This window comes from Hibiscus syriacus, unplaced genomic scaffold (assembly GCF_006381635.1).
Source record: "Hibiscus syriacus cultivar Baekdansim isolate YM2019G1 unplaced genomic scaffold, ASM638163v2 tig00111741_pilon, whole genome shotgun sequence".
Taxonomy (NCBI): domain Eukaryota; kingdom Viridiplantae; phylum Streptophyta; class Magnoliopsida; order Malvales; family Malvaceae; genus Hibiscus; species Hibiscus syriacus.
The window spans coordinates 3,076,769-3,096,937 of NW_024063166.1; the positions used below are offsets into that span (position 1 = coordinate 3,076,769).

The window sequence follows — 20,169 nt, forward strand, 5'->3', positions numbered from 1 at the left end:
GATCAATTTCAAGGTGTATACAAAAAGATATGAATTTTTAACCGAGGAAAGGTCAGAAAATTGGGACAGCAGATTCTGCAAAACAGATTCTTTTGATCAACTTTGAAAATTCACCATAAATTGTACAGAATGAATTAGAAGAATTTATTTATATGGATAGATTCGTATTCGAGTCTAGTTTTCAAAGGAATAAACGGAATTGAATTCCAGTGTGCATATCAATACAGAATACGGATTCTTTAAAGGTAGTACGAGTTGTCTGAATATGGAAAATTGATGGGTTATTGTGTAAGTGTTGTATAATTGATGTACTATGCTGGAATTATTGGTATTAAGAATATAAGTGGTAAAATAGTGAAGGAACATTTTGGGTAAATTGGAAAAATTGGTTACAAGGTTAAAAGGAATTATTACGAGTTAAATATTTTGATAGAGAATGAGTTTCAAATATAGTATGGAGTTATTATGGGATGTATTTATGTTAGTACAATACTAACATATGTATTGTTATGAAATTGTGATTTATACATATCCTGTTTGATTTGTGATCGAAGCAAATCAAATAGAAAAGGGTATACTGTGGATCACTAGTGAGGCTCATATATATTTTGAAAGACAAAGTGTCAAGGTGAGTGTAATACATGCATGAAATTATACATGGATGTTTATACATCATAAGGAAGACTTGCGATAAATCGACCTTGTTTATATCAGCATGATAGTATGTCCTTTTTATAAATAGACATGGCATTGAGATGTCATTGTATCAAATTATAATGCATTGATTATGAAAATGTGGTATTTTACCATGAATGTTTTTGGGTATGAACTGCCCGATTGTTAAAAATTCTGATAATATATTTTGCCATGGATGGATCAAATAAAATTGACTATATGCCCAAGTATGTTATTGAGGATCAGTTGTATTAATGGCGTGCCATAGAGTCTAGCAGCTGCAATATTAGGTTGTACTAGAGTGTCTAGAGAAGACACATAGTGCAGGCCTCAGTGTCTAATGAAGACACGGTATAAGCACTACGGTGCATTACTAGGTGAGCAATGTTCGACCTCAGCACTTCGGTGCAATATTTGACTCCTATATCGGGTTCCTCATACAGTTATACTATGGGCTATGAGTTATGGTTTAATGGTTAATAAATGGTAAGTATGCAAATAAGCTTACGAGCTTATGAATAATAGCAAGTATATTGATAAAATAAGCTTACGAGCTTATGAATAATGGCAAGTATATTGATAAAATAAGCTTACGAGCTTATGGAATTTAAATGGCAAGTATTTTGGTAAAATAAGCTTACGAGAGGTTATGGGATAAATAGTAAGAGATTTTATATTATTTTGATCATGGTAAAATATTTGATATGTCATAAAATGATTTTATGAAAATTTGATTTTTGACATTGAAAATCATGCATGAATTGTATTGCAATGTTAAATGTTTTAATTGCCTCACTAAGTTTATACTTAGCGTGTGATGATTTTCATGCATAGGTAAAAGGCCAATAGTGGAATAAAGAGTTCAAAGTGATTCAAACATCGAGGATAATATAGCAATATCAGTAAGACATCCTATGAGGGAATTTGAATTAGATAGTGGCATGTAATTAATAATATAGAATTTGTTTTGTTGAACAAATTTTGGGGGGGAAATGGTAATTTTAAGAGATTTGTATAATGTAGAAATTACTGTAGTAGTTACTGTAGCGTATCGATGCATGCACTATAGCAGTACTACGTATGGATGCATATTTTAGGTTCGATGTTTTACGCATCGATGCACTGTTTACGTCACTGTAGCAGTACATTGGTACAGTCACTATTCACGGGTACAATCTATCATTGTTCACGGTACTGTTCATCACTATTCATAAAAAATCTTTTGTTTTAAATTTGTTATAATGAAACATAATTTATATGATATGATATTTTTATAATATCAATTACCATTTTAAGAAAATAAATTTTAAATCACTTGTAAAAGTGGAAAATGGTTTTAGAAAATACGGTTGACATCCGTAATTTGTATAGGTATAAATATACGGGTTACAAGTGTTACAATGTATATATATATATATATATATAAACTATATAGTTTATATTTATATTATTATTATTATTATATATATATATATATATATATATTATGTAAAAACTATATATACCATGTATAAAATATAGATTTTTATATATGAACTATTGAACTATATATAAATTATATATACTATGTATAAATTATATAGTTTAATATAAAGTATATAAGTATATAAAGTATAATTATAAAGACTAAAATATATTTGCATATAATACAAAGTATATAAGTATATAATAGAAAACGTATAAGTATTAAATATAAAGTATAATTATAAAGACTAAAGTATATAATATAAAGTATATAAGTATATATATACTTATATACTTTATATTATATACTTATATACTTTACATTATATATATATGTATGTATGTATACATATGTATACTTTATATTTAATAATTATATACTTATATTTAATTCTTATATACTTCATATTATATATTTATATACTTTATATTATTATATACATATATATACATTATATTTATATACTTATATACTTTAGTCTTTATAATTATACTTTTCATATATATAATATACTTATGCTTATACTTTATACTAAAACTTTACATATATGCTTATACTTTATAGTTTATATATATATATATATATATATATATATACTTACTTTATATTATATGCTTATATACTTTAGTCTTTATAATTATACTTTATATATATATAATATACATACATATACTTTATATTTAATACTTATATACTTTATATTTAATACTTATATACTTATATTTAATGCTTATATACTTCATATTATATACTAAAATACTTTAGTCTTTATAATTATACATTTTATATATATAATATACATATACTTATACTTTATATTTAATACTTATATACCTATACTTAATACTTATATACTTTATATTATTATATACCTATATACAGTTTATACTAAAACTTTATATATATACACACACACACTTTTTCTGTATATATACTTTATATACTTATATACTTTAGTATTTATAATTATACTTTATCTATATAATATACTTATACTTTATATTATTATAAATGTATATATACTTTATACTAAAACTTTATATATATATATATATATATATATATATAAGTATATAAATATAAAGTATATAATATATATAAAGTTTTAATGTAAAGTATATATACTTTATAGTTTATATATATACATATAATATACTTATACTTTATAGTTTATATATATATATATATATATATATTACACTTTATTGTTTCACATCATATTTTACACTTTATACTTATACTTATACATTTTTATATATGTATATTTAAATAAGTGTATATATATTTATATACTTATATACTTATATGTATATACTTTTATATTAATTTATATACTTATATTTATATTTATATATATGTATATATATATATATTATAATTGTTTTAATTTTCCTCAACTTTTGAAATTAATGCAAATCAATCCATTTTACAATTTTTCCTCACATTTTATAATTTTTTTATTTGAACCTTTTATGTTGTTTATTGTATTTAAACTTTAATTTCCAATCTCATATTTTTTTCAATTTAGTCCTTCAAATTATATTTGTTTCTGAAATTGACCCATACTTATTTATATTTTTTTAATTTAGTTAAACCCTATAAAATGTAAATCACATAATAATTTTCTTTTCAAGTTTTGTTCACCAGGTTTTTAAATGTATGCAATTTAGGCCATTTTTATATTAATATCAACTTCACGTTTTATAATTTCAATTTCATCCCTCATCAATGTGTGTTGCTTAATTTATTCAATTTTTTATTTCCAATTTCATGTTTGTTCAATTTAGTACTTTATATACATATATAAATTATAAAGATAAGTATATATGTATATATATAAAGTATAATGTGCATTATATATACATGCATCATATTATCATAAAATTCATTATACATAATATATATATATATTATAATTGTTTTAATTTTCCCCAACTTTTGGAATTAATGCAATTCAGTCCATTTTACAAAATTTCCTCACATTTTACAATTTTTTGATTTGATCCTTTTATGTCATTTAATGTATTTAAATTTTAATTTGTAAGTTCATATTTGTTCAATTTAGTCCTTCAAATTATATTTGCATCTGAAATTGACCCATAGTTATTCATATTTTTTAATTCACTTAAAATAAACCCTATAAAATGTAAATCACATAATAAATTTCTTTTCTAATTATGTTCACCAACCTTTTAAATGTATGCAATTTAGTCCATTTTTATATTAATATCAGCTTCACATTTTATAATAAATTCAATTTCATCCCTCATCGATGCGAGTTGCTTAATTTATTCAAATTTTTATTTCCAATTTCATGTTTGTTCAATTTGGTACTTTATATACATATATAAACTATAAAGTATAAGTATAGATATATATATATATATATGTGTATATATATATAAAGTATAATGTACATTATATATACATGCATCGTATTATCATAACATTCATTATACATATTATATATATTATAATTATTTTAATTTTTCCCCAACTTTTGAAATTAATGAAATTCAGTCCATTTTACAATTTTCCTCACATTTTACAATTTTTTGATTTGATTATTTTATGTTTTTTATTTTATTTAAATTTTAATTTGTAATTTCATATTTGTGCAATTTAGTCATTCAAATTATATTTGTATTTGAAATTGACCCATACTTATTTATTGTAACCCCCTCAAACCGATGCGGATAACCCAATCTGATCTGGAGTGTCACATTAGGGCCACCGGAGTGACCCACTGTAAAAATAGCGAAAAATTTAAAACTTTTAATAAAACGTGTACTTATAAAATGATTTATCAGTATACAGAACTAAAACATATTTTTATTGTTTACTCGTATATAAAAACAAAATACAATTACATGCCCCTAATCACATGTACCATACTCTGCAAACAATGCCGGAAAAACTCCCTTACTGAAGTCGATAGCTGCACTGGTACAATTCTTTTAACCTGAAATGTTGAGTAATAGAGTGAGCTTCGGAAAGCTCAGTAATACAGAACTATTAGGTGATGCTAAAGAACGTGCAGATACAGATAAACATATATTTTATTATTGGTTCTGAACATCTATAAATTTCCATGCAGATCAGAGATTCTACTGATATTTCAGATAGTAACGAATAATGAGTTTTCAATTCATATGGAAATATTTCGGATGTCTAGGTTCAGGAGATCAGAATAGGTTATCTAGTGTGTTCCCATAAAACCAGTAAAGAGATACAAATCTTTTTCTTTTTAAACCGTAGTAGTTTAAAAACATATTTTTATTCAAAACCCATATTAATCCCTCCAACCAAACTCTCCATAATGTGTAGGTTCCCCAGAACCATACACCCACCAACACAACAAGTAAGGACTTACCCTAAGCACAAAGCAGAGGAGCCTGCAGTAACGATAACTTCCTCCAACAACACCCTCCCATAAAACGTTTATAAAATATCATATTATTCCCTCCAACCAACTGTCACACCCCGTAAATTGAATTATTATATAAAAAATAAAAATATCCTATATCACTATAAATAAATAATTAGCACTATAAATAAAATATTAGCACTAAGAATAAAATAAAATGAAGTGGGAGACAATGGCATTACCACTGTGCTATACTTTGTTTTTTTTTATTGGAAACAATAAAAGGTGGAGTTATTTTATATTCTGGGTGATAACCATTTTCCTACAAAACCCCCTACCTGTGCAGTGAATCAAAACTAAAATTTTTCATTAACCTCACTCTCGATATCATTCGACCTTTCTCCTCCGATCGGTGGTGTGGTGCACCGTCGTGTCCTTCAATCTCAAACAGCGACCATCGGTCCAACCTCGACTAACCCGGTTCCTAAATCGATCACAAATAGGCTGAATCGAGAAGGGAAATTGACACTTAAAACCCCGATCGTCGTTTTAAGTTTTGTAGATTCCGGCCATTCCAACAATCGTCTTGTTTCGTCCATCCACCGTAGGTAAAGTCAGATCGTTTAATTTGGATAATATTTCGGTGTTTAGATTGAAAACATATTATAGTTGGTGTTGGTTTAGATGGGTGATAAATACGTAATTAATTTTGGTTATGGTGTTATTCTAGGAATATTTTTAAAAGTGTGCTAGTTTCGTAAATATGTTTAAAATGATGTTAGTTTTGTAATTGATTTCGGTAAGTGTTATTTTCATAATTATTTTTAAAAGGGCACTATTTTCCTAATTATTTTTAAAAGGTGCTATTTTTGTAATTATTTTTAAAAGATTTTATTTTCATAATTATTTTTAAAATGTTATTTTGGGAATTATTTTTAAAACGGTGATATTTTGGGAATTATTTTTACAACAATGATATTTTGGTAATTATTTTTAAAACAGTGATATTTTGGTAATTATTTAAAAAAGGTGATATTTTTGTAATATTTGACTTTGGACTATTTGAACACCTTTGACCACAACTTTGACTGACGTTAACCGACCATTAAACGACCTTTGATTTTTTTCGATGATACCTATCCCGACATTTTTCGATGTGCCGAATCAGTGTCTGAAGTTCGTTTTGCCAAATTCAAACCAGAAGGCCTCTAAATTATTAGTCAAACCCATTGACTTTGACCTTGACCAAGAATTCGAATTTTTGAAAAGTCATATTTTATGTTTTTCGATGTCCTGATTCCGATTTCGCAATCGGTTTGGTCAAATTTAGACTCAAAAGCCTCCGAATTATCCCGTAAACCTGAAAAATTCATATTTATCTAAGTGTTTTAATTTAGTTAGTTGAACGGAATGGTGAAGAACTAATTATAGTTATGTTAAAGGTACTCGGAGATCTCCAGACTGTTTCACTACTCGACCCGGTTCCTCCCGATCCGTTCGTCTACGAGAAACCGTGAATACTCGTATATTTCTAAAACCCTGTTAGTTATTCTGTTTAGAATATTGTTCCGAATATAACCATGTTCTGATATGGCTTAGGTTCCCGTTCAATTGAAGAGCCTAATGAAGCTGGTGCTCGATAGATCTTTCAGACTGACCCTATTATCGAGGTGTGTTCCTTATGTGCATAATAAACATTTTAAATATCTATTTGAAATCTTATGTGCACATGATTGTTTTATATGATTTAAAATATAATGTTTGATCTGATTTGTCTACTGAATGATTTATCTGATTCTAGATTTACTGAAATGAAAAGCATGGTTGCCCGATTTCTGATTTCTGAACACTGGATTACTGAACTGATAATCTGTTTGAACTCTGAATTACTGTTACTACTGGTTACCGTCTGAAAAATGTTTTCTACGGGGTACTCTAGGTTCTGGTATGAAGACTCTGGCAGGTTCAATCGTTGTTGGTAATTCCTCTGATAGGTTCAGCGTCGGTTGGTAATTCCTTATGGACCTAAGTCGAGCCTTGGGTAGGCTCTGCGGCCCTGAGATTTTCTTGGGTAAGCCTTTGTGGCCCCGGGAATTATCTTGGGTAGGCTCGCAGGCCCCAAGGTACTCCCTTAGGTTGTGAATTTTTGGGGATCTGCACATCGCGTTCGGTTGGAGGACGATGCAGAGTATTTTAAATTAAAAACTCCAATGATGTTTTAATGATTGTGATCTGTACTGGTTTTGAAAATCATAACTGTATGTTTTTATTTCTACACTATTGGGACACACTGAGCATCTAGCTCACTTTTCAAATTGTTTTACCCCTTTTAGATACATTCGGATAGACACTCCGTATCAGGCACCTGGAGGATTGATACATTTAGTTCAAAGTATTTGGTTGTAATATTTTGTTTTCTGAACTGTTTTTAATTATGGTGACATGCACCTTAATTTTGAAGTATTTATCGTTTTATGACGTTTTCTGCTGTTGTTACTGGTATTTGATTTTCGATGCTCTGGATTTATTTTATGTAATATTTTACCTGGTATCTATTATGTTTTATATTTATAAATTTAGTTTTTATTGTTAATTATAATATACTTTTATATAAAGATCATTTGTAACATGATTTTAAATTATCGAATAATGTTTTTGGAAAAATGTCTTTAAGAATTTTTAATGTAATCCGCTAGACTTAGCCGAAACGTATAGGCCGGGTCTAGGGGGTTACATTTATTCGTATAAGAGCTTTTGGTTTTTAAACCTCAGACTGTGAATGAGTCCAAACTAAAAATACGGGTTTGAAATGTTTTACAAAATAAGTCAGTAAAGTCATGTCACAAAGTTTTTTTACGATTTTAATTGTGTTCGAGACACCAAGTGCCTATCTAGTTCTAGGTTTTATCTTTTGTAGTAAACTCGAGATCCACCAAGATGAGTAGTAGACGTGGTCGTCGAACTAGCCGTGGTCACGGCAAAGTGGCTAGATTTGCAGACCCGGTAGATGAGATACGTGTAGATCCCCCACCACCGATAGATGATCATGTTCCTACGACCCTGACGAATTTGCCTCCTGTCTCTGGTATTGGCATGACTGCTCCAATAAGAGGAGCTACTGGTACTGAGCCTGAGTCTACCAGAGTTGTATTATATGAGAATTTTTGAAGACAATTTCTTCAGATAATTCAGAGAGCTGTCAGAACTGCTGGCGTTGTACCCGAGGTTCCTATCTCTCAGACCCTTATTACAAATGGAGTCAGGACGTTTAGTGGCCTTACTGGTGGAGATCCGACTGAGGCCGAGGATTTTCTTAGTGATACTGAGCGATGCATGGATCAATTAGATTTAGATCTGCATGGACGTTATTTAGGAGCAATTTCTATGTTTGATGGGAATGCTCACACCTGGTGGGAGTCAGTGGTTAGTAGTGTTCAGACCGGTCGTTTGACTTGTGATTTCTTTAGAGAGCGCTTTAGGAGCCGCTTCTTGGGAGAGCGTTATTTAACTCAGAGACGACAACAGTTTCAGGACCTGGTTCAGGGAGATATGACCATTTCTGAGTACGAGATTGAGTTCTTGAAATTGCTGAAGTATGGATTCAGTCTGGTACCTACTGAGCGAGATAGATGTCGAAAGTTTGCTCAGGGACTTCGATTCGAGTTACGTCGCCAGGTAGTTACTCACCAGGACGAGATATTTGATATTGTAGTTAGGAGAGCAAAAGACGCAGAGAAAGTCAAGGCTTTTGCACCTGACAATGATAGAGTAGGTTTAGAATGATCTAGGAAGCCTTCTGGTCAGTCTGCACCTTTTTCATGCCCTGATAAAAGATCTCGTACTGTTCTTCATCAGATTAGTCGGTCTGATTCGAGACATGCATCTCCTCCACATACTGTAGCTAGTCGAGAGGATTGTGCGTATTTCACTCCGAAATTGAGTTGTGAGTTCTATGGAAATAAACACAGAGGAGAGTGTTATAAGAAGATGGGTACATGTTTTCATTGTGGATCTAGCAAGCATTTCTTGAGAAATTGTCCATTTCCAGCTCCAGTTGATCAGACACCTGTTCAGCCTCCTATATATTCTCAAACCTCTGTTCAGACTCCATATATGAGTCATAGTCAGGGTAGGACTTTCGGATCTGTTTCTAGGGTTGATAGTAGAGCCCGATCGCAGAGTATAGGAGCAAATGCTTCTCAGGCTTGACAACCTGCTCTTGTTTACGCTACCCGAAGTTCTAGTGATCGATTTGAGTCTAATACTTCTGTATGTATATTTATTATTAATTTTGTTTCATGATATACATTTCTAACAACACTCTTTATATACCTGAGTTTCGTAACACAAGACTCTAAGACCTTGGATTAAGGCACCAAGACCCTGTTTCTGCTCCGAGTTTATCAAGATATTCTAATATTATCAAATTAGTTTTGTCCACTTAAGGATCTATCATAGACCTAATCTCAGTTTTCTATCCGATTCTGATGAATTTAGAGGATAAAATTTCTTTTAGAGGGGAAGAATTTATCGTTTTATGACGTTTTCTGCTGTTGTTACTGGTATTTGATTTTCGATGCTCTGGATTTATTTCATGTAATATTTTATCTGGTATCTTTCATGTTTTATATTTACGAATTTAGTTTTTATCGTTAATTCAGGAAACAAAAACAATTCATATTTTCCAGTGAAAATAGGAAACCAGATAATACATTTCAGGTAACCATAATTCATAAACCAGTAAATTCCATTATTTCATAAATCATGTACAATTCATACTTTTCGATGAAAACCATAATCGGAGATCACATACCTTGTTGTCATGGTTCATAAACCAATAAATCAATACTTTCGTTAAACTCATTTGAAACATATAAAACTGTCATGTAGTACATGTGGAACACACTAGAGGATCAGAATATTTTATCAGATATTCTTCAGAGATACTGGATAATCTTATTATGCAGAGAAATAAGGATCTTCAGTTTACCGATAAAATGTTGGAATTTAGAATCACTAGAGGAATAGTTCAATAACTAACGGGATCATCAGTTATTCAGAATATAAGTTGAGCTGATAAGGAAGAAACGAAGCTTCACTACATTTACGGTTTGTGTCGATCTATTGGAATATCGAACAACTCGAGCTGAACAACTCCCATAACTGATACTAATCGACTGGTCAATCTATTACCCTTCCAGGGTATTTATTCTTTAATACCAAAAATTCTTGTCCAGAGATCATCTTCGGAATCATCGCTGAATAGATCTTTCAATATCTTTATTTCATTTTCACGCTTCCACAATATCACGAAATGCTGACGTGCTTGATTTGTAGTTCATGACCCAGAAGAACAATACACCGTGTATGTTCATTAATGTTTCTAGACTCATCCAAATCACTTATTAAATTCTTAGTCATCGAGGTTACTTATTTCACTTGGTAGTCAAATCCATTCCAGTTACTTAAGAGTTTTCCAGATTAATTTGGACGTCTTTAAATTTCAGATACATATTGTACTTCTATTTAGTTCGGTCTTCGTGGTTGATTTGTCAAACAAATATCCAATTCTTAGTTCTATTTAGTTCTTAATTTGGATATTCTTAGTTCTTAGTTCGGTCTTCGTGGTTGATTTGTCAAGTAATATCTGTGCAGATCATGTACTGACATATCATTAAGGTTGATCAACTCACTTAATTTGTGATCCATAACTTTTAAGGGTAGTACAACACCCATGTTTATTTGAATTCCTTAATTAATCCAAAACGTCAACTTAATCTAGGCCATAAGGGTATTTTGGTCATTTAGTGCTTAGTTTTTATTCCATTCATTTCAAAGCTCTAGAATATCCAATCATTCCTGAGCTTGGTGATATTCTTGGGTCATTTCCATTTTAGGGGTATTTTAGTCATTTTACAGATTTAGGATATTTAAATTCTTTCCTTCAGTCTGACCTTATCACTTAATTCAAACGTATCATCTTTTCCAGACCTTTCGAACAATTCTGACAAAAGAGCACCCTCGATAATTTATTCTTAACTTAGAGATTTTCAGATCAATAGACTTCTCAGAAGTTACCAACAGGTTATCTGGAATTTTTCTATACAAATTCAGGATATGAACAATTAAATCCATAATTTATCGAGTTAAGTACTAATCCTTAAAGTACTTTCTCATTCAGGGTTAACTCAGATTATTTTTACCTCTCAATGGCATTTTCGTAATTTCTTAAATTGATAATTTCGATATTAATTCTTAACGAAAATAATAATAATTTAGAGATCCTATGGTTTATTGCTTTCCCGAACATTCTTTGATCTTGAAATGATTCCTTAACGGACTTCTAGTAACTTGCATAAACCCTCTTGGGGTTAAAAATCAGTTATCCATATTTTCTAAGTAAAACTATAATTTCTTATACACATTTGTAGTTTTATCAGATCAATATGTCTTTTTAGAGTTATTAATCAACTTCTAGGGACAATTCTTGTCATTTTAGCACGTAAGGGTATTTTCATAATTTTACCAAACCGGAGTATTCTCATAATTCCTCATCCAAGTACCTTTAACATTAAACCTTTGATGATATAAATATAAGTCATATCCAGGGCTGATTCCTTTATCACAAATCACAAAACTTGTAATTTAATTCTAACAATCCCTTAATTTCTTATATTAGTCATCCGAGTCATATTTAGTTACCAACTTTTTACCACATTCATATCGAGTGTATGAATTTATTAAATACCCAAATGAGACCAAACATATTCATTCATGCATTTACCAATCCCAATATGTTCCATAAAGCATGAAAAGGTAGTAATGTATTACCTCGATTTTTGTATAATACTGATCGACCATTAAATTATATTCGAACGCCCTTGATCTTTAATTCAACTTCCAATAATTCCTCAAATATATATATATCAAAATAATTTTCATCAAAAAACGGAGCTTAATTCTAAAAAATGGATCGAATCGGGTGATTAATCAGTGAAAAACAACTTACCGGGTTCGAATTTGGCGAAACAGACTTCAGAATCAGAATCAGGACGTCAACAAAACCCAAAATATTACTATTGAATTCCAGCTCACCAACTTGATTTCTAGCTTCCAATCTTTTCTAACGAACACGAACAATCTATCGTACAAATACGACTTCAAATAATTTTTCTCGCCATAAAAAAAACTTATTAGAATCTAATTAATAATTTGGGGACCCAATTGTTAAAACTAAAAACTTTAAGAGTCAATATAATTTTTAATTAATAAAATTAGGGATTAATTCGATCTTAATAAAACCATTACACCATAATCATAACAATATGAAAGCTAAGAGACAAGGTTGAGCTTTTAACAACTTGGATGGCTTACCTTGTAATTTACCATTTGCCAAGAGTTGTGTTCCACCATCAAAATCTCTAAAATGCATTCATATCAAGCTCTCAAACTATTTCCAAAACTATGTAGTTTTGGTTAATATGCAAGTATCCATTTATAAGCCAAAATCTCCCTGCATTTCTCATTTATATAACATTTCATTTCCTTTTACTTTTTACCAACGAAAGACTTTGTAGGAAGGTAGAGAAGCTTTGTTGACCAGCCACCAAACTCCGGTAACCACCACGTTGGCCGTCGTCGTTGATCGTCGGTCTAAGCCCAAACTTTATCATCCAAAGCATCTTGGTCTCCACATCAAGAATCTAGCCTTCGTTAGTCGAAAAACCCCGTGGATAGCCGTAGATCTACAAAAGAAATTTTGATCTTCATGAGCTTCAACCACTCCGATCTTCTTCATCCATCGTTGGACGGTGTTGCTTTGGATGTATGTGCTTCTTGTCATCGGTCACTCGGCTTAATGGGGTTTTCATTGGAACATTAATCCAAGAATGATAAGATGGTTGGGTCGGGTTTACGAGTTTCAATTTATTTGTTTACTACCGAGCAGTTCCTCCTATGACGGTTCTGGTAGTTGATTTGCTGCCATAAGAAAGCAAGCAAGCTGCTCACGATGGTGAAGCTATCGAGCAAGGGATGTATGTGGCTTTGGTTGTTTATGAATGCTCTGTAATATAAAAGATTGGTATTACTATTTTATGAGATAACAAAGAAGATTACAGACAAAACAAATCTAATTTATAGGACCCACTAGGCCACTATGGTACCATAAGATATTAATTATTATTGGGTAGTTGAAATTATACTTCATAAATTGGGGTGTTACAATTCTCCTCTCCTTAAAAGAATTTCATTCTCAAAATTCATTAATGTCACATAATTGCAAAAATGAAACTTCTATCAGTTTTTTCGTATCTTTCATGTAGCTCTTTTAGAAATACGAATCCTCCACTAATCCTTAACCAGTTGAGTATATATTCTTATAATAACTCTCCCTCATTTCAATAAAAGAATCCGAATGAAAATTTCTTTGCGTAATCAATTCAGTCTTGGTTACGAGAATAGGCTTCATAGAGCGGTAACATATCCCAATTTTATTTCCGGAGTCAGGTCAGAATTCCTCAGATGAGTAACTCTCATATGGATCGTGAGGTACTTTACAAAATTCAAATAGACGTTACTGGTATTCTCTTATGCAAAGGTAGAGACTTAACGGATAAAGCTTAGATTTGCTCGTTACAGATATGGACTCAACCTTAGAGTTCCAGCTCAGAGAGGTACGATTGTAGTCTAGGAGCATGTACTAATCAGACATATTTTAACATTCGACCGGCCGGTCTATCTTGAAATTTTTTTACTCAAACCAAAGCTCTGATACCAATAAATGTAACCCCCTCAAACCGATACGAATAACCCGATTCGATCTGAAGTGTCACATTAGGGTCACGGGAGCGACCCACTGTAAAAATAGCAGAAATTTTAAAACTTTTAATAAAACATGTACTTATAAAATGATTTATCAGTATGCGAAACTAAAATAGATTTTTATTTTTTTACTCGTATATAAAACAGAATACAATTACATGCCCCCTAATCACCTGTACCATACTCTGCAAACAACGCCGGAAAAACTCCCTTACTGAAGTCGATAGCTGCACTGGTACAATTCTTTTAACCTTAAATATTGAGTAATAGAGTGAGCTTTGGAAAGCTCAGTAATATAGAACTACCAGGTGATGCTGAAGAACGTGCAGATACATATAAACATATATTTTCTTATTGGTTCTGAACATCTATGAATTTTCATGCAGATCAGAGATTCTACTGATATTTCAGATAGTAACGAATAATGAGTTTTCAATTCAAATGGAAATATTTTGGATCTCTAGGTTCAGGAGATCATAATAGGTTATCTAGTGTGTTCCCATAAAACCAGTGAAGAGTTACAAATATTTTCTTTTTAAACCGTAGAAGTTTAAAATCATATATTTATTCAAAACCCATATTAATACCTCCAACCAAACTCTCCATAATGTGTATGTTCCCCAGAACCATACACCCATCTACACACCAAGTAAGGACTTACCCTGAGCTCAAAGTAGAGGAGCCTACAGTAACGATAACTTCCTCCAACAACACCCTCCCATAAATCGTTTATAAAAAATCATATTATTCCCTCTAACTAACACTCCATAATGTGTAGGTTCCACAGAACCTTACACCCACCTGCACACCTACTAAATTCCATGATTCCATAAATTAGGAACAATTCATATTTTCCAGTAAAAATAGGAAACCAGATAATAAACCGTATAACTGATCCCCACCTGTACACCATAAGAAGTCTCATGATTAACCCAGGGAGTACAATGGGGACTGAGAGCCTACCCAAGGATCACCTTAGGTTCGTAACGATTTACTAGCTTGATCAGAGTTGTACCTCCATACTACAGTCTACCCATATAATATCCCAATAAAACAGTTCGAGTATAATTCATGAAAATAGGAAACCATAGTTCAGAAACCAGTAAATTCCATGATTCCTTAAATCAGGAACAATTCATATCTTTCAGTGAAAACAGGTAACCATAGAACATATTCAAAGCATAAATTGAACAATTTTGATATATTAGTAAATATGAAGGACCAAAACAAACTATGCTAAATCAACAACCAAGAGTTTAAACAAACTTATGAGGACTAAAATAAAACATAAAACAAATGAAGAGCTAAAACAGAAGGATAAAACTTTCATTAAGGTGATCAGATTGTGATTGTTACACTGTTTGAGGGACCTTGAGCGCTATTATCCCATGCGACTAATGTCTGGAACCCTAACCCCTCTATACGGTTTCATTTAAAGTTCCAAATATATGGCTAAAATCTAAAGAAAAAAATGGCTAGCCCTCTTTAGATGCCATATTTCCCTTCTTCCAAACTCAAAACAACTAAAGCTCTCTCTCCATTAACCCGCCCTCTCCCCACCGTCGAGGAAGATAACATCACAAACCACCTCTTCGACCACCATAAATCGGTGGCTATGGTGAGGGAACGGACCAATACTTATTATTTAGAACCTGAAGCCTAAAACGACCTCACTTTTGACTATTTTATGCCAAAAACTCAAAGAAGATATGTATTTACCTCCGACGAGGTGGCCTTTTCTACTCCGATGAGAGTACGAAGGTGGTTGCCGATGAAAAGGTGAGTCATTTTCGGTTCGAAATGGATCATTTCCTTCCATTTTTCCTTTATTCTTTTTTCATTTTTTTGTTTTCCTCTAAAAACCTCCCCGAAAATATTTCTTGTTCTATTGATGTATGGTGTTCTTCTGGGTGAAATCATGAGCTCCTTCTCGTAGGGGATGATTTTCCTATATTTGAGTAGGTGAAATCCTCAATTTTTTAGGATTTTTATTGGGTTTTTAGACTGATTTGGTTGATTGATTGTTTGGTCAGATTTGATGACGCGAACGGCTCAGGGAGTTTTTGATAGCGACTCACGCGACGAGGAAAAGAATAGTGGGGCATGTGTATCACACGCGCCGATCGGTGGCTGATCCTTTTTGATGGCGACAACAGCTGATAAGATGCATTAGGGTAAAACCCTATTTTGAAAACATATATGGGCCCTTGATCTCCATCTCGATTCGATGACTGAGATTTAGAGGCTTTCTCATCATTTGATAAACCCTAATATGTTTGGGCTTTTCATCCTTAGACTTCGGATTGGATGGGCTTGATTCTTGAAATGGGTTGCAAAATGTATGAACATTATATATTAGTATTTTAAATAATAATAATAATAAGCACTACTAACAATTAATAAATATAAGTAATAATAATTATAATTAATAATAATAAATATTGATAACAATTAATAATAATAATAATTAATATTTATTAATTATATAATTAATAAATAATAATAATAACTAATAATAACCACTAATAATAACAAGTTCCTGACAAAATTAGATGTGTACAATGTCCATGTCTTATTATATGTGAAGTCATTGTTATGAACCCTATTGTTAAGGGTTACACACACATAATAATTCATTTCTTTTCCTTGATGGAATGCTTTTGGAAATTTATGGTTCCCAGAATTGTAGTTGGAAATGCCATTAATACAACATTTTCAACCTTTGTTTCTAGTTATTATTTGAATTGTTAGAGTTCTATTTTATAATTTGACTCGAATTTGAAAATTTTTCGAATCGAAAAGATTGATTTTTCGAGTTCAAAGTTTTACTCACCCCTACATGAAATTCATACATGAGTTACATTTTAGAAACTCTAGAAAAAGTTTATGGTTCACATAATTTTAGTTCAAAATGCCATTAATACAACATTTTCAGCATTTGTTATTATTGTGTTAACTGATTTTAACCCTCAATGAACAAGCTAACATCTAGATTAGACGATTGTTAACAGAAAATGACGAATTTCGAACATATGAACAGTCGAATGATCATTTTGTAACTTATAATAGTTGAGAGACTCAACAAAACAACACCCTATAGTTGAAGGACCACTTTATAACTTTTAATAACCGAGGGACTCAACAAAGTAACACCCAATAATTGAGGGATCATTTGTATACTTTACAAAAAAGGTTCAACACTTTGTTTTAAAACCCTAGATCAAGTCGTATTTTCTTTAACATTTCACTTTATCTGGACGCCACACTCTCTTTGTCGCATACTGTCAACATGGAAGGCTCCGTCAAAGAAACGGTGAAAATTGTTTCCAATTTAGCATTGGATTCATCTGCTCCCGGTGAAACTCAGAGCAAAAAGTACATTTCCTTTCCTCTCTTCGTCTCTACTTGTTGATTTCATGAGATTAAACATGGCAATCGAAAGAGAATAAAAAGTATCGGGTAATTTGATTATCAAGCTAACTTTTTTTATTTACATTGAATGTGTTGCCAGTTCTCGTACAAAGGAATTTAAAAATAAACAGAGGGAAGAGGAACGTCGCCGTATGGAGGAAAAGGCAGCTAAGCAAGTGTACTCTATTTTATTTTTTATATCTTATCTTAATCCTATTCATTAAGTGAAATGTCAACACTGATACGAAAGTGAAGTAGATATTTGAATGCTAGAAATTAATGAAAAATATTTTCCTTTTGAATATACAAATACAGTTATAGTTTTGATAATTGATCAATTATTTAATTTCAAGTTACTTATAGCTATTTCTTTCCAACACAATAATGTGCTTTCATATTTACTAAAATCATGATAAGCAGAATTTTTAAAAATGTGTAAAAATACAACAAGTATTTCGATAAAAAAACAAATTTGTTGTTCCCTAAAGTTATATTTAAGATTTTTACTGTTTTTCTTTTATCCATATTTTAGGAAATAAAATGAAAAAAAGGTTCAAAAGCCAAATTTTTACTCGTAAATGAATAATTTATTATATTGGATATGGAAGAGTGCAGTCTGGTTCTGGGAGGAAATGTTTTGTGAAAATTTTACTTGATAAATTTGTAGAAAAGAAAACACATCTCTGCGCTTTTATTCTCTGTTATGATGGTAAGAGGAAGTTAAATGCATTGAATGTAGTGTGTATGTACCGATATATTGATGCATTCAAATGCAGTCTTCTATAAACAAAGCAAAACAACTATGGTTGTGCATTATAATGATCACTAAATTGGCAGATGTAAAATATAATCCATAATAATCGTGGGGTTTTAATTAATTTTAAATGTTGGAAGTGCATGACCAGTATTATCTTTCTTATTGCGTTATATTTGATTGTTCAAATCCTACGATTTCATTATGATATCTTTGGTGACTAAATTATATTTTTCTTCAGGCAGCAGCCAAGGCAAGCTCACAAAGTCATAAATATACAGCCACTGATGATGAAGATATGGATCCCACGATATAGTTTAATGTTTGCTATAGTGATGCTTTTCAAAAGTCACAATGCAAAATTCTTCATAAAGATTTAAGTGACCTCTTGGCAAAATGTTAAACTTAACCTTTTCTTATCAGCAATTCCATGAGAATAGGCTGAAATTTCTTGCAGCTCAAAAGGCAGAAGGAAAAAAAATCCATATCCTCGTAAATTCTTCACATCAATGTCTATAGTAGAATATATAGAGGGATATTGATGCAGGGGGATCCGAGACAGATGATGCTGAGCTGTCAGATTGCACGTTGATGGCGCTGAGATACCATGAGTTGGCAGATCAGCGCAAAGGCGGGAATTGATTGTGACATGTTCCTCATTGGGGTCGTTTTGAGTATGTTTCAGTCTTTTGGCCATAACTTTGGCTACAGGTGTCAGAATCGCGCATAAGACCCCAATCCGGAAAGATCTTTTCGACGCGCACGCTCTCCACATCGAGCTATGCTCCATGTGACCTTTTTTTCAACCTCAAATTCTGCCGTTTTCCCCTCCGGATCACTAGATATAGTTATTTTTTACTATTTATGGTAATATTTCGATTGTTAATTAGGAAGTCAATTTAAATCCGATTTAGGCCGGATTTTTGGGAGATTGCTTATTTTATTTCGAATTTCAATTTCGAGTGATTTTTGGGATTTTGCTATTTTTGGCAAAATTCGAATAAAGACGATTTTTGGCTATAACAGTCCGGCTTGTGGACTTCTTTTTGCATTGATTGATTTTATAATATTTTATTCAACCCTAGAGACTTTTTTCTCTGGTTTTGGGTGAATTTTCTCTTGTGAATCGTCTGTCGGAGCTAGCCTACAGGATAATCACTATTCTGTCTGGCGTCAGTTGGTGTCAGAGCTTCAACATCTTCTTGGGAAATTTCACAAGTTTCAATGGCTGGAGTTCGTGGTCGTGGTCGTCGTGAGCAGGTTCCGAATGAGGAAGCCCAACGCCGTGATCGCAGCGTTCAGGATGTGATGATTGCGGATTTGCAGAGGCAAGTCGCAGAATTAACCCAGCGCCTGGCGGCGCAGGATTTCGAGGATCGTGAGGCCTCTGATCACGATACCCATTCCACTTTCGAAAACCCATATCACAATCGCGCAGGATTCCGGGAGCACTGTGGTCGGGAGGAGCGTCATGGAGACCTCGATTTTCGGGTCGATCTCCCTGAGTTTTTTGGTACGTTACATGCCGAGGGATTCGTGGATTGGATTAATGAAGTGGAGCGTATTTTTGAATATAAGGAAGTCCCCGATCGTGTGAAAGTGAAACTGATCGCCATCAAACTCAAGGGCATAGCATCTGCGTGGTGGGAACAGTTACGACGTTCACGAGAAAGA

General features: G+C 31.9%; 1 long non-coding RNA gene across 1 annotated transcript in view; it reads left to right on the top strand.

Annotated features, from left to right (window-relative positions):
• Positions 1 to 20,169, top strand: part of LOC120168956 — a 78,903-nt gene that overhangs the window by 33,568 nt on the left and 25,166 nt on the right. Inside the window, exon 2 of the long non-coding RNA XR_005520623.1 lies at positions 8,520 to 8,523. This is a non-coding gene — a long non-coding RNA (uncharacterized LOC120168956). The remainder of the gene's footprint in view (positions 1 to 8,519; positions 8,524 to 20,169) is intronic.